General features: G+C 38.6%; 1 protein-coding gene across 3 annotated transcripts in view; it reads right to left on the bottom strand.

Annotated features, from left to right (window-relative positions):
- Pde4b (phosphodiesterase 4B) overlaps positions 1 to 17,254 on the bottom strand; it is a 459,158-nt gene that overhangs the window by 212,355 nt on the left and 229,549 nt on the right. The window lies entirely within an intron of this gene.

The raw sequence follows: 17,254 nt of genomic DNA, 5'->3' as shown, positions 1-17,254 counted from the left end.
CAGCCATTCTGGAGAAGCATGTAACTAGGGTCAGACTTTGAGATATTATAGCCTGGCCCCTGCTGTGGGATGTATGGCAAATGTGTTGCTAATTAATCAATAAAACACTGATTGGCCGTTGGCTAGGCAGGAAGTATAGGCGGGGCAAGGAGGAGAATAAAGCTGGGAAGTGGAAGGCTGAGTCAGAGAGACACTGCCAGCCACCACAATAACAAAAAGCATGTGAAGATGCCGGTAAGCCATGAGCCACATGGCAAGGTATAGATGAATGGAAATGGATTAATTTAAGCTGTAAGAACAGTTAGCAAGAAGCTTGCCACGGCCATACAGTTTGTAAGCAATATAAGTCTCTGTGTTTACTTGGTTGGGTCTGAGGCTGTGGGACTGGCAGGTGAGAGAGATTTGCCCTGACCGTGGGCCAGGCAAGAAAACTCTAGCTACAGGCCCCACTTTCCCTTCTTTCTCTGAGCTCCCTGTGTGGGAATGAAATGTGACTTTTCTGCTTTCCAGCTGCCAGGCTCATCCTTTGCTCTTTCTATCATGTCTTCCCTGCCATAGTGGATTGCTATCCCTTCTGGAACTGGAAGCTAAAATAAGCCCTTTCTCTTTCTAAGTTGCTCTTGGTCAGGGTATTCTATCACAGCAACAGAAAAGTAACTATTATCTTGTTATTCATTTTATCTATATACTTGTCATTTCCATGAAGTAGAGCCTAGTTTTACTGGCTTGAATTTGCCTCAACAATGGGCATACTGTCTCATTCAAATCTAATAGTACCAACACTTTCATTACTACCACAACTATTACCTGTCTCTGAGTACCTTGAATGGGTTAGGCATATATAGTATGATACAATGAGAACCATGGAGAAAATTATTTTCTTTCAAATCATGTCTACTTCTTCTGGGACTAGGGCTGTGGAGATAGCAGACATCCAGCCCTGGAGCAGATGTGTGTTCTTTTAGAAATAATGATTTCAGTGGTTGTTCTGAGTAACTCTTCACATTCCCTGAAGGAAAGCTGTTGACAGAAGGATCTCCAAAAATGTCCAGGTTTTAGTGCCTCTGAATTTACGAAGATATAATATTAAATAACAGAAGGATTTTGCTGATATTATTGAGGTTTCAGACCTTAAGATAGAAATCTGATCTTAGATTTTTCTGGCAGACCCAATGTAATTCCAAGAGCTGTTCCAAGAGAGAAAATTCTACTCAAGTAAAAGGGAAAATAGGCAGAACAGAAAAACAGGGAAACTCAAAGCTTTAGAAGGATATATTTTGTTGGTTTGAAGACAGAAGGAGCAATGTAACAAGGAAAGTGGCCAACATGGAGGAGCCAAGTAACTCTCCTGTTGGGTTTTGGTGAGAAAGAGAGGCTTCAGACACAAGGAACTAAACATGAAGACAGTTTCATCCTAAAGTCTCCAGAAAGGAAGACTCAAAAATTGATGTTAGCTTGAGAAAGTGTAAGCTGTGGACCCAACTGATCCATGATCTATTTGGACTTCTGATCTACGGAAAATGGAATAACACATAAGGGCTGTTCTACTAAGTCATTTGCTTTTTGGCAATATGATAAGTATTAACCAGGAGATTGCAACCAGATGTTTGGATCTCAACACAAACTCTTTCCCTCAATATTGATAGGTACATAAATTAGAAATAATGTTAGTAACTTTTTATGGAAGCCAAAGAGCTTCCATGCAAGAGAAAGCATCAAGATACTTGACCATTTGTTTATTTATTAGTTAAGTAGCACTAGAGCCTAGCACATGACAGGGGGTGTTCTAACTTAGGTTTACTGGAAACAAAAGTCCTAGAGAGACACTTACTGATCTGAGAGGAGTAAAATTCTAGCTTTCTGATTTGGGTTTAATCTCAGAGCCTATGGGGTTTATATAAATGTATACAAACAAGTCTACCTGGACTATTTGATCAATTAAATTAAACAAAACATTTCCTGGCCTTGAAGATTAGTGAAATGCGTGCCAGTGTGATACAGAAATAAGCAATAATCTTTACAGCTCCGGCACAGCAAAATACTTGAGCAGAGACTCAATGACTCTATATTGGATGGATGATACATGAAAAATGAATATGAATTTTCAGTTTTGCTTGTAATCTAACTTTTACTTTGCTCATTTCCTCATGAAAATGATGGATGGGAATAATTTTGATGGACTCTAAGACAATTTCTGTCCTTCACGCTCCTTACCACGGTCAGATTAGGGAGAATCAAAGCATTTAAATCTTACCTGCAAGGCAGTCTAGCCCACAGGGGCCTCTCCTTCCAATACTTCTGATTTAGGGGAACTTGCCAGTTTCAACTCATTATGCCACTACTATTACTCACCTTGAACTGCTTCATCACTGTGTTATAGACTGCTTCATTTGTGAAAACCAATCTTTCTTCCCATTGTTATCCTTGAAGAAGATGAGCTTCCTGAGAGCAGAAACTGCACCACAGTGGTGAAACCATAAACACTGGGGCTGAGCAGGGCCAGCTCATTACTTAGTATCTCTGCTTGAGTTGGTTAGCTTCACTGGATGGTGAGTGCTCTCTCTGGACTATGGAGATATTGGAGTTTGCCTTCCTTGTTGGGTTGTTTTGAAGATTACATTCATTTGTACATGCAAACACTTAGAGAAGAGCACAGGGTCAGTGCTCACTAAATATTGCTGTATCCTTGACATCACAGTGGAATGCCTATGACTGTGACTAGATTTGAGATGTTCAATAAGTATTTGCTAAAGCTTAGTCATTACATGAAGAGGGGAAAGGTGATAAAAGAGATGTCTAATTTGAACTATTTCTGTTATTTTCTATTTTTACCCCTTGTTTTTAGAAGGACTGATAAAGATGATATACAAACATCTCTTAAGACTACTAAATGCCAATTTCCTACAAATCTGGAGACTCTTGATGTAGTACAAACTGTAGCATTAGCCACTTGGGTGACCTCAAGCAAGTCACTTGATGGTTCTGAATCACAGTTTCTACACCTCTATCTTAGGCATAATAATACCACACTATTCAGCTCAGTCTTTCTAGTTTCTAAATGAGTGGATTAGAATAAGTGACTCAGGCCATGACTCACCACACTCAAGAGCTCCATCCCCAACTTCAGTGAGAAAATTCAAGCAATCCACTGTGATCTCTTCCAACTTTATGCCACCTTCAACTTCTGTGCCAAGAACAAAGGCATCAGATTGTGTGATTCTGTGTCACTCCTGTGTTGGAGAATGAGACAGTCCTCCTTCTAATCAGTTAAGAACTCATTACTATGCTGCTGATCCCCTTCCTTCCCATATTCTACGAGGCTGTGAAGGTGCCCAAAGGGCAGACACCCAACTTTCAGTATTTGCCATCAGTCATCCACTCCATTTCTTGAATCTTTGCATCAGCTTTCATTAATGTCTATCTTCCTTCCCTTGGCTATGACTTCACTTTGATCTTACACCTCCTTAGTCTGTTATCTTCCTCAAAACTTCTTCAAACCCTTTACCATTTTTCCCCCACATTTAAACAGATTTTATATCAAACAGCAAACGATACCCTCATTGCTAAATACAAATTTCTCACCTAAATACTAGCCCTTTCCTACTTGTACTTCTTCATAGCATCTTATATTCTGATTATGTCCTCTTTATAGTGACATCTTTGTTAATTCTATGATGTTTACTTTCACGGTTCTCCTACACCTCCATGGTTATGGTTTTTTGGTCTTTTCTCACTTTCCAAATGATAGCTTCCTACAGTAATCTGTCCCCACTGAATTTATCTTCCATTGTAAGCATTCTTGCTGGTAGAGAGGAGCATGGGTCAGGGGTGTTGTGTGACTTCATAATCTCAATTACCAACTCCAGTATAGTTACTCATGTGTGTTTAATATAGGACATGAAATGGGGTTCATTCTACATTCATTTCATTTGAGGCCTCAAGTGAACAGATGCCAACTACATTTCAGACTAACATGCTAGCCCTGAGCAGAACTTGAAGTGGATGGGACAGGAGTAACAGAGGGGTGGGGGTGGAGAAAAGTCATAAAAAAAAAGGAAACTACTGACATCAAGGGAAATAAAGTCAGTTTAGCTCATAGACAGTTCTCCAATGAACCCATAAAGGGTCCACAAGGGAAGAGTCACTTTGAAACATTTAGAACAATTCAATCCAATATCAGATTACACTGACATCCGACAAGATACACCCTCCTTAACTTTCTTCCCATGCTCCATCTTTTGCATGTCTTAAATGTGAGAGAGCAAGAGCTTAGACTTAAATGCCCATTTGAAATTTCAACTATTGCATATGATCAGATATTTTAATTATTTAAATGAGGTTATTTGGAGAACTGAAAGTAACTAAATATGTATTTGATGCCAGTCTCTCAAGTTGTAAGCCACAAATGTTTCTGTATCACTGGCCATGCTCCTCCTCTGAGCTTCAAACTCATCCTCACAGGGTCTGTTCATGCATCTGCATGTGGGTGTTTCACACACCCCTCCAGTTACACATGCTCCATATTAAATTCTTTCTCACATAAACTTGTTTCTGCCTATGGTTTCCTCACTTATTGACATCAACCATCCTTAATTTCTATACTGAAGTCAGTATTCCCAACAGTCAACTCAAGCACCTAGCATTACTCTATGCTCTATACTCCATCCTTACTGTCATCGTGCTGGTTTTAGTCATGGTCATTGCTCTCTTGAACTACTAAACTAGCTTCTTTCTCTGCCTTTGATCTGAAATCTTGAATCTACTACAGACACTGGGGCCCCTTCAGTGAAGCTATCTACTACAATAAGAAGCCTAGAGTTACTAGATCCTTTGGTGATTTTTCATCACCCTTGTTTTCCCAATGACACCCAGCATTGAGAGGTTTTGGTGTTCTGTTGATTTCTCACATATCAACAGCACACCATCAAGCTCTTCTTACTGTACCACTCAGATTAGGAATCCCTTGCTGAAGCCAACTCTGGTCCTCTTTCCTACACACTGTAGTTATCTCGCTTATGCAGGATACAATGACATCCTGTCTTCTTTGCATATGCTATACCACCATTCAACTTCCTGCGTGTCCATTTTTCATTAGATAATATTGATTAAAGGAAGTAAGTGTACTTACTTTATTCATCTACATAGACTCAAAGCCTAGACCAAAATGAAGTATTTGCCATACAATGGACACAAGATTTTTAGAAAGAAAAAGAAAAGAAGGAAGGAAATACAGAGAATCGAATAATGTATAAAACATCTTTCATCATTTCATTTGGCCATATGAATAAAATTATGGAGTAGATATTTTTTATTTCTGTTTTATAAATGTGGAATTAGCCTTACACAGTATAAAACAACAACTTAAGTGAGTCAGTGATACATACTATATATTCCTGGACCAGGATTCATAATTAGCCCACGAAACCACATTGTCATTCTTAGATGCTGATCTAAATATATATGTGAAATAATAATTGAGTATTTGATAATATTAATAGGAGTTTCCTAGGCTCTGAAACATGAAAGAGAGGAAAATAGAATGGAGAGGAAATAGAAGAGGGCCATGATGTTTCTGAGAAGAGAGGGCCATGGTACCTTTGAGAGCTCAGATGTTTTAAGCACCATGTCTATTTTAGCGCATCCTGTTAGAAAGTAGAGCATTTGATAAGCCACCCATAATTGCATTGGTTTATCCAAAGCCATTCTTCAGTGCCAGCTCTGCAACTCCCTGCCCAACAGTCCATTGTTTCACAGGCTGAATCAGTCTGTCTTCCCTAGGAAGCCAGCAGGTTTCCGGCAAGTAAACTGTTCTCTAGGTTTTTCACACACTCATCTGTAGCACTATCTCATTCTAAAGAGATCTGCTCCTTTTCACAGAAGCCTCGGAAATCTTTCTCTCTACTTTTGTCTGTATGACACTTGAGAAAGCAATCCATACTTATCTCTCTGTGTGCCATTTCCCTTTTCTTTTTCTCTCCCATTGAAGCAAGAGGCAGGCTCTGGTCTTTGTCCAGGTAAAAGTAGAGAGAAAGAAAGATTTTAGGACAGGAACAAAAGAGGCATAGGAAGAGTGGGAAATTAACCCAGCAGATAGCTTCTTCTCATTTCCTAGCTGGGGTCTTGGGAACAGAAAGGTCCTGGGGGTTGTTTTCCATTAAACTCTAGAATGGAGAGAGAGCTTCATGGGGCGTCTAAACACATTAGGTCAGAGGGAGCTGGCTTAAGCTCCCTTGGTACCTGCCACAGTACAAAAGCATCAACAACCTTCCAGAGAGGCCCTAAAGAGGCAGGAGGATTAGAACTGAAGGCTTCTTCTCATGATCAGGTCATGTTTTAGGGCCAACAGCCAAACATATGTGGCTGGTCTATGTTCATCCTTGGTAGCAAGATCCAAGAATTGTGAGTCACAATAAGGGCACAACACCTAAGATTGAGTTTTCTACCTAGTAAAGGAACAGAGGCAGGACTGAAAATATGTTAGTGAAGTTGAAAATTGTAGTGTTTATTGAAGTCTAAGCAATAGTCATAACATACATTGGGATCTCACCCAATACCTGCTTGATAGTAATATTCAAAGATGCCCATAGCATGGAGAAGTAGATAGTTCCTCCAGAGCTTTAGAACTCTGCGGGGCTCTATAGTGTAAGGAAAATATGGACAGTGCTAAGCAGAAGCTTACTCACTGACAGGAAACAGAAGCAATCTGCCTACTTCTGTCTCTGAATCTTTTCTCTCTGGGTGTCCTCCCATGTTTCTCACTTTAAATGAAATCACAAAAACACACAAGGAAGGCGATTGCTGGGTCTCTGGTCTGTTGTAGCCCTGCTTGTATATCTCTTGCATTTAGCCATTTCAGAATTGACTTCCTACAATTTGCCTGGCTAGTTCCTTGTGCTAAAAAGCCCATTAAACAAGTTGGAAGATGCTGCTCTTCCATATGCCTTGTATTGAATCATTGCTAAGGTGAAGAGGTGCTGTGGGATATTCTGTATGGCAAATGTGTTGCTCTGATTGGTTGGTAAATAAAACACTGATTGGCCAGTATTCAGGCAGGAGGAAGTATAGGCGGGACAAGGAGGAGAATAAAGCTGGGAAGTGGAAGGCTGAGTCAGAGACACTGCCAGCCACCACAATGACAAACAGCATGTGAAGATGCCGGTAAGCCACGAGCCACATGGTAAGGTATAGATTTATAGAAATGGATTAATTTAAGCTGTAAGAACAGTTAGCAAGAAACCTGCCACAGCCATATAGTTTGTAACCAATATAAGTCTCTGTGTTTACTTGGTCGGGTCTGAGCAGCTGGGGGACTGGCAGGTGAGAGAGATTTGTCCTGACTGTGGGCCAGGCAGGAAAACTCTAGCTACAAAGAGGAGCAGCCATTCTGTGCATACATATATGCTACAAATGTAGCCCAGTCTGCCCAAGCAGCTACTTGAGGCTGCTCAGCCCTGTGTGTACTGCAGACAACAAATAATATACCTGAAGTCTCAAGGTGCACAATTTCAAATCAATGAGGAACAGACAATAATGAGAATTAAACATTTCAGTTTCTTGTCTTTACCAGCCCTTCACTTCAAACCCCATTTGAATCCAAGGGACCCCTAAAACAAATCTTCCTCTCTTAAGAAAAGTCAGTTGATTTCTATGCCTTTTAAGACCACTCCCACCACCAACAACAAGAACAACAAATAAGAACAAAGAGAACCAGCACAGGTAAACCATAATCCCTTATTCCACTCATATCTGTCACTGATGCACCAGCCTCTGTCATGTAGACGCCAACATGTATCGTTTAATTGTAAAACCTGCCCTGTAATCTAAATTCGACCATTCCTGTTTACCAAGAGAACTTCACCTGAGAAAATAGCGTTCCATTAGAAAGAGCTAGGCTTGGACGTAGATCTCTCAGACTCCCAACTTTCTCTTTTCTGCCTTCTCTCCTGTATTGTTCACTGTTGGTCTTCTCTTCAGCACAGGACAATAACTAATGTGGAAGGTCTGCTGAATAGCCTAATGATTTCTAGGGCCTCTTGAAGGTGACCCCAATCTTATTAAAACATAAATAAGATCCATTCATTGCCTTGTTTAAGAAAAACCCATCATAAATCCAATGGGATTCTCACCACATACAAGCCTAACACAGCAAAACCTCTAGGGAACATTGAAGATAGTCCTACAATGGAAATTTATAGCTTTAAGTATCTATACTAAAAAAATCAGAAAGTCTCTTGGACAGCCCTGACCAACAACTCAGAAGAGAGTTTCTCATGCTGGTGTTGGGGCTTTTGTTAGGTAGTCTTTGGCTCTTGGGAAGAGCATTGTTAGCCCAGAGAAGAAAGTTTCATTTAATATATATATTAAATATATGCACACACATATATTATATATATTATATATATATATATATATATATATATATATATATATATACACTAAGCTACATGTATTATAGGTATTTTTAGATAGATAGTTAATAGTATGGCTCCTTATGACTTTTTCAGATGTCCTTCCTGTTATTTTACACTCCTCTGTATTTATCTCCCCCTCAAACATGACAGGCTACTGCTGTTGCCCTGGTTGCCCCCCAAAGGTTGAAGATGAGTTCTATGATTGAAAATGCCATGCACTTTAGATGCAGTGCCCAGAGACCCCCAAGCTGGAACTGTTTTGAAGGCCTCTTCCTTGAGGATTAGCTATGATGGTACCAGAAGGCATTATGTAAGCTTTCAAATGAGAGACACAACCAAAAGTCCTACCCTGCTATGATGTCTGTGAACCATAACAAGCATGGCATGATAATTCTCAGGGTTCAACAGTGGCACTTGGTAGTAACCAGGAGCTCTCTAATTGAACTTAAGACCTGCTCCACAAGAGAGATACCATGCCTGGTACTAGAAATCTGGCCAGCTGCCCAGTGATAGTAAAGTCATGGATCTTAGAGGAAGACTTACAACTACCACTTTACTAAACCAGTACCATCCCTAACAATGCTCTAAATATTTGTCCTTATAGCGTCAGATAAATGTATTCCTCACCTCTCATCAAAGAAACATCTCTTTGTGACAGATGATGATCATTACACAGAATCACAGCAACAAATTACAATAAAAACACAGATTTGTGGAGCCCATTCCCAAAAGATACATCTGTAAAACAACTCCGAGATCTAAGGCTCAGGGAACAATGCGGAAGAGAGAGTGGAAAAATTGTAAGAGCCAGGGGATAAGGGAGTTTGCTGTGAGACTATGTCTCCTAGAAATGTCAGACGCTGCACCTATAAAGTCTCACCAACATGACTGACAAAGCATGGGCTGAACAAGGACAAAATAGACATGCTAAAGTAGACAAGGGAAAGTCCACAAAGCCTTAACCCTACACACAAAGAAACTACAGGGCACTAAGGAATACTGAGAGTGGGAGAATAGCCTTCCCCAGGAAGAGCACACCAATTAGTTATCTGATACCAAATGGTCAGCTCTGACGTACATACATGCATCCAGGTAACATAATAAGCAAGTCCTAAACACACACACATACAGGAATACGTGTGTGTGTGTATGTGTGTGTGTGTGTATGTGTATATGCATGTATGTAATAATAATTAATGAAAAAACAGAATTTGAAAGAGAACAAGTAGGGGTATATGGGAGTGTTTGAAGGAAGGAAAGCAAAGGGTAAATAATGCAATTATATTATAATCTCAATAATAAAAGAAATAATAAGAAAATAAAGTAAATCAAAATTTTAAATCTATAGAATGCACAGCACCAAACACAAGCCTAATATATGGTATATATTTGAGATCATAATGATGTGTTAAGGTACATTCACTAATTAGAGCATGTGTACCATGGGAATGATGAGACTAGGAGGCTGTGCCCCTCTGAGAGCAAGAAATGTGTGGAAACTCCACACTTTATACTCAACAACTCAATTTGAGCTAAAAACTATTCTAAAAAAATACAACCTTGAAAAAAATTTAAAAAGGAAAATGTCACAAAAAAATTAGAAAGAGTTCCTCAAAATGATGCAACTCAAAAATTTGGTAAAACAAGAACAAACCAAATACAAACTCAGTCAATAACAAGAAACAATAAAAATCTATCAAATGTAATAGAAACAAATAAAACAATGCAAAGGATCAGTGAACTGAAGAGCTGTGTCTTTGAGAAGACAAAAAAGATTGAGGGACTCTTTACCCAACTAATCAAAAGAAAGAAAGAAAGGGAGGATAAAAAATGAACAGAAAAGCATTAAAACAGACACCAAAGAAAGTCAGGGTACTAGGAGTGAAGACTTTAAAAACCTGTATTAAATTAAGTTGGAAAACTTAAAAGAAATGAATGAATTTCTAGGTTCAGCCAGACCATCAAAATTAAACCAAGTAGAAGTCAACAACCTAAATAGACCCATAACAAGTGAGGAGATTGAAATATTAGTAAAAGGCCTTCCAACTGAACAAAGTCCAGGGCTAGATGGATTCACAACAGAAGTCTTCTAGACTTTCAAAGAAAATCTACAGACAATCTTAAACTATTAAAAAAAAGAAAATAAACATAAGAGGCTTCTCAGACTCCTTCTGCAAAGCCAGTATAACTCAAATATTAAAACCAGACAAAGACACAGCAACAACAAAAAGAAAACTGTAAGCTTGCCAGGCGTGATGGTGCATGCCTTTCATCCCAGCACTTGGGAGGCAGAGGCAGGTGAACTTCTGAATTTGAGTCCAGTCTGGTCTACAGAGTGAGTTCCAAAATGGCCAGGGATACACAGAGAAACCCTGTCTCAAAACAAACAAACAACAACAACAAAAAGAAAAGAAAAGACTGAAAGAAAACTATAGGTCAATATCCCTAATGAAATATAGATTCAAAAATTCCCAGTAAAATACTTGCAAATAGAAGAATACAGGCATATATTGAAAATATTATTTACCATGACCAAGAAGATAGCTTTATCCCTGAAACGTAGGGATGGTTCAATATATACAAGTCAATAAATGTAACAAACCACATAGTGGACCTTAAAGACAAAAAGCACATGATCACCTCAATGGAAAAGCCTTTCCAAAATCCAACATGCCTTCATGATAAAAGTCCTAGAGAATGTAGGGCAGGAGGGAACATACCCCAACACAATAAAAGCGATATGAGAAACCCACAGTTAACATCATCCTAAGTGGAGAAAAGCATGAAGCAATCCCACTGAAGTCAGGAACGATACAGGGATGTCCACTAGCCACACTCCCTCTCAATATTGTGCTTGAAGGACCAGCTGGAACAGTAAAACATGCGAAGGAAATGAATGGAATACAGCCAGGGAGAGAAGATGCCAAACTACCCCTGTTCACACAGAATAAAATCCAGATTCTGCTTCAAAGCCCTGAAATGACCAGCTCATCTGTGTCAGCACTGCTTGCTCTGCTCCAGCAATCCTCCCTCCTTTCTACTCTTCAAAGCTCACCTCATGCCCTCATCGGGCTCTAGATTGGCCTTTTGTTCCCAGGCTCTTCTCCCCTCACCACTCAGATGTCAGCTGACACAGATGTATTGCTCGCCTTTGTATACTTACTGATCCTTTGGGTACTTCTGGTACAATGGAAGGTACCAGTAGGCAGAGAACATGCCTCTCACTCACTGTCCTGTCTCCATGGTTAACAATCATGATTACTACAGGGTAGGTCTTAGAAACATACGGTTTGAACTGAGTTGTTGCTACAGATTATGTAACTCTAATCTGAGAATCTGACCAAACTACTCCAGAATCCAAAACTTTTCAGTGGCAACTTGATGGCAGGAGTGGAAAATTTCATGCCACAAAACTTTTTCAGATACAAAATCATTTACAGTGTGTGAAATTGTAAATAATAAGATAATTTTTGACAAGCAAGTTTTGTGTTTATAATTGTAATCCATTCTGTAACTAGGTAAGATTTCATTGTGCAAATGCAAGTAAGATTCTGCAATCCATGATACTTCTTTTCCCAAGCATTTCATATAAAAGATACACAACTTCTACTAGAAGAAATTTAAAACATCTGCTCAATATTTCTTCCCTAGTTAGAAACATATTTAGCACTCACAAAATTCTGAAAGTTAATATCATTTACATTATTTGACATATATTTTTATCACAAATGCTAATTTTCTCTTGTACGCATAGCTTCTCTTGTGTGTGTGTGTGTGTGTGTGTGTGTGTGTGTGTGTGTGTGTGTGTGTGTTATACATATACAGGCATATTTGTGGAAGCCAGGGGAGGACTTTGGATGCTCTGCTCATCATTGTACATCATTCCCTCAAGACAACATCTCTTACTGAACCCAGACTTGCTGAGCAGGAGTCTTCCAGTCTCTGCCTTTTACAGAGTACGTTAGTTACAGGCTTGTGTGTATCCATGCCCAGCTTGTACTTAGGTATTCAGGAGTGAACTTGGGTCTTTAATCTTGTACATCAAGTACCCTTAACCCCACCACCTCCACTGAGTTATCCCCTCAGCCCTGCACAATGTTTCGTTCAGTTATCTGTTTTTATGACAATTTTTAAAAATAGAAACATAATTTCTCATAAGCAAATTGTGATTTTTTGTAATGCCTTATTTTACTCATCCAATTTTTGTTACATATGGAGAATAATAAGGTTAAATAAATATCTGCTCAGTGGAAGTGACTCATTAGCAAGGTTCCCGTAAGACAAATGGTGTAGATGTCTGGTTCTACATCTCTTTACTGGTTCCTCCCCTCTTGTGTTAATAATAGCAATTAGGCCCATTACCCCCATCTCCAGATTTAGTTCTTTGTAACCCTTTCAACAAATGCAGAGAGCCTCAAGCTGTCAGCCTGGGACTGAGTTGATACAATGACCTTGTAGGGCCGTATCCAAATTTGCACCCCACTTCCCATTGCTGAGCTGTCATAATATGCACGGCACTTAGAGACAATGTCTGGATGCCACCAGGAATTGCCTTTGTTGGGTTTGGATGAAATAAAACTCCTTTAGCTTTAGAGCCCTCATTATAAAAATAGATTTCCAGGGTCTGGAACGATTGCTCAATCAGTACAGATTGCTTTGCAAGCAGGCGGCCATGATTTCAGTCATTAGAACCTATATACAAAAGCTGGGCATGTACTTGTAATCCCAGTGACGGGGAGGTAGAGATAGGATCCTTGGGGTTCCCTGACTAGCCAGAAGAGCCTGTTTAGTGAGTAATAGTCCAGTGGCTAGTTCTTAAGTGGCAGCACCTAGGATTGTCCTCTGGCCTCCGTGACAACATCTTCATATGCATAGACTACACACTGAGGCACATACACATGGGAGGGGAAACAGTTTGAGTGAGGGATGGGTGAAATGATATGATTGCATTTTAATTTTAAAAATTTACCCCAAAATACGGACCAAGTAGGTTGAGTTGAACAGCCACATAGCTATGTGGTTCACCTCTGAAGACAAAAATTCAAGGACATTTAGATGTAGAGTTAGGCTGAGAAAAGTGCATTTATAAAAGAAGTCACTTTTGATTTTCAGGCAATAGGGCTACTCTAAATCATTTTAAAATTTTAAAATCATTTCCTATTAGCTGGCCCCATACATGCAATCTGCAGTGAAAACAAAGGAAATGTAATATGTCTCTTGAACCGAGAGAAAATCAAATTTCATGGTTACGGTTTTTACATAGTAAGAGTCTTACTGGAATGGTTTCTATAACTTAAAGAAATCCCCCCAGGGCTAGATAATCTCTACAGCCCAGAGGTTGAGACAGAAGCCTTGAAGCCAGGCTAGGCTACATAGTGAGTTCAGGAAGGGCTATCCAGCAAGACAGCATCAAATAGCCACAAAAAATAAAATCTTCCAGTGAGCATACTTTCAGTTTTTCTATTTATTTCTGTGTGTGTGTGTGTGTGTGTGTGTGTGTGTGTGTGTGTGTGTGTGTGTGTGTGTGTGTGTATACACCTGCATGTGGGCTGTTGCAAGTGTGTGAAGGTAAGAGGACAGCTTGTGGGAGTCAGTTCTCTCCTTCCACCTTGTGGACTCTGTGGTTGAACTCAGATCAACATGCTTAGCGGCAAGCACTCTTACCCACTAAACCATCTGACAGGCCACCAGTAAGTATACTTTCAACACTCTGTGTTTATTAACCACCTCATAGGGTAGATATACCTCATTTTACAAAGAGATTTTAGTGTTTTGATGTTACCGAGTCAGTAAGGGGCAGAGCTGTGATTTTTAATTTTGACTGTTTTTCCATTTTCTGTGCTCTATCATTTCATAGTTACTTTGCATCCTACTTTTAAAAATGTATCTTCTCAATGTATAAATACTTAACTCTTTCATCACCGTGTCAAACATTTGTGTACCACTTAGAATCTAGGTCAAGGCTGCGAGATGGGTAACATGCTGTCTCAGAATTCAAGCATCCCCATGAGCAAGATCAAGAACATATTAAGACAGATCAGAACAAAGCCTCAGATTTTTGTGACCAGAATACATTCGGTGCAATTTCCTTAGTTTTAATTCAACCAGAAGAGTATGCAAAGCTCGGCTACTTGAGCATCTTTAATATTGTCTTTTTATCAGGAAGCAATCACCTCCAACTTGAAATAAATACCAATAAAAAGGGTGACAAATATTGTTCTTATAACAAGTTGTCTTCTCTCAAGTGAACATCCTGAATAAATGCTATTGAGATTCCAATATAAAAATAAACTAATGGTCAGATGAAAACCACATTGTCTCACATTGTACATCTTAGGACTCTAAGCAGGTGATGACCATGGCAGTGATGTTAATATTTTTTTAATACAAAGTCATTATACAAATATAGTCATCATGATCTGGGAATAATGAAAATAAAATATTATTCTGAATAAAATCTCCAATGAGAGCTATCCTGTAGCATAGTGTCTCCCTGGAGACTGGTTATGGGATTTTCTTGCAGAAAACATTTTATGTGATAAAAATCTTGTGCATTTGTTTCCTTGGAAACAAACCTTTCACCTTGATTACACAAAATTTTAAGTGAAGGGAATTTAGTAATTAGGCCTAGAATCTACCTATTTTAAACTAGTGAGAACTTCAAACACATGATATCATTAGAAATAAGTTTGCAACAAAGCCTGCTAAGTTCAGCTGAGGTCAAACAAACAAACTATTGTAGGACTTCAAGGCTTGGCTGTCTGGCTAGCACCCCAGAGCACAGACATAGCAATACCTGAACATTTTTACACTTGAAGAGCTTAGAAATCCCTCAGCTAAAATCTGTTTCTGACTGTGATAATCATGTCATAAAGGCAAAGCCACGAGAGGTATCAGATGAGTAATGAAAATACTAGTTATTAGTAAGTTTCAGAATGAAATCTCAATTCTGTGATGCCATTAACCTCAAGTCAATAAAGTCCCCTGGAGATAAAGAATAGTCCCTAAAAATCTACACTTTGTTTTCTTCATGGGGAGGGCTTTATAGTCCCACCCTTCTTTCTCTTATATCCCAAATCAACCTTCTAGATTTATTGGAGAATGCTCTTCTTCTATGTTACATTTTAATTTAAATATCTAAATTTAATTATAACACTAAACCATTTAAGACTAATTATTAAATCAGTTAAGGCTTATGACTCAAAATAACTAAATTGATAAACATAATCATATGCAAAAATTCCACATTTTATTTAATTTCTATACTTTGTTGATATTCTAGAATAAAGACACTACAGAAGTATATTCATTTTTCTCTTTATTTCACATTTTATTTTGTGCAATGATTTAGATTAAACACTATACCTTGTCTTCAAAGATAAACTCATGAAAAAAAATGGTCCTATCACAGACATATAACTTTTTTTATAAATTATTACATTTTGAAATAATTTTAAATTTAGGAAATCTATAAAATAATAGAGATTTAGTATGTACTCTTATCCTGTCACTCAGTTACCCATTTGTTACTATCTTGTATATTCATGGCACAGTAACCAAAACCAAGTAATCAGCAGGTTCCAGTACTCCAAACTGTCTGCAGTTTGTAAGCCAACTTTTCCTGTTCATGCCCCTTTTCTACTGTGTTGTCCATTCAGTGTCTCAGATTGAATTTAGGATCTTTAGACCATGATGGTTCCCTTCCCTTTCTTTTTGTTTCATGGCTTTGACACTATAGACAACCACAGCTGTGTTTGAAATGTCCTCAGAATACATTAAGAGTACACTTTACGGGATCAGAGTTCCTAGAACATCCTATTGGGGTTGACCTTGAGTTTGGCCACCTTCAATGGAACCTGCTGCATTTCTCCACTATCAGGTTAGCATTTTGGCTTTTGTAACTTGGGAATATTTGGGGGTAGACCCATTGAGGCTATGGGTCATTCTCAAGCCTTCATTCAACAACCACATCGCTCATCAATGGGTCTTGCCTGTAGCTGTTGGTGCTATTGTTTTCAAGTGGCAGAGTTCAGTTTCTCTCATGTCATTTATCAACTGGAATTCTGCCGAGAGGAGGAACTTTTAAATATTTTTTTATTTAATTTTTCACTGCTTTATTTTTCTGAAATATATACTAGGCTTTACGAGGTTAAAGCCTTTATTTTAAAAAGGCAGGGTGGAATAAATGAATAGTATTGTGAACCAATAAAATTACAGCTAAGTGAGTTTGGGAGTAAGGAGGGTAAATATTACATTAGATGCTTATGATCCTAAAATTTATCTGTATTTGATATTAATAATATTAGATTTTTTTTTTTAGCTCCTGGGCCTTTTTCTAGGGAATGAACTGACCATTTTCATATTTCAACTAAAATGTTCTCAAAATATTTTTCTAAGGTTGTCTGTCAAGTCAACTCACTCTTCTGCTGTGTCTCCCTGGGTGTTCCTGGTGTTTACTATACTTATTATACTGTATTTTCATTGCTGGTATGATAAGCTTGACATCAGGTGCCTTATTTTGTTCGTCCTCATATCTCCATTGTTTATCAACACAGCACAAGACACACAAGATGCTGCAAGGCTGGTCTGTGTCCTCCATTATCTGTCAACACAGCACAATGTACACAGGATGCTGCAAGGTGGTTCTGTGTCCTCTCAAAATTCATTTGTTGGACAGTCAATCCTCAAATTCTTCTATTTTTATGATAAGACTTTTTGGGAGATAATTCAAATTACATGAGGTCATGATAGTGAAGCCTATGATGTCATTAATGGCTTATTTGTTTAAAGACAGCGTTTTACTCTGTGGGCTGATCTAGAATTCACAATGTGGTTCAAGCTAA

This window comes from Peromyscus eremicus, chromosome 2, assembly GCF_949786415.1.
Source record: "Peromyscus eremicus chromosome 2, PerEre_H2_v1, whole genome shotgun sequence".
Taxonomy (NCBI): Eukaryota; Metazoa; Chordata; class Mammalia; order Rodentia; family Cricetidae; genus Peromyscus; species Peromyscus eremicus.
Note: the sequence above shows the minus strand (reverse complement) of the source record. Positions and strands in the feature narration are given on the sequence as shown.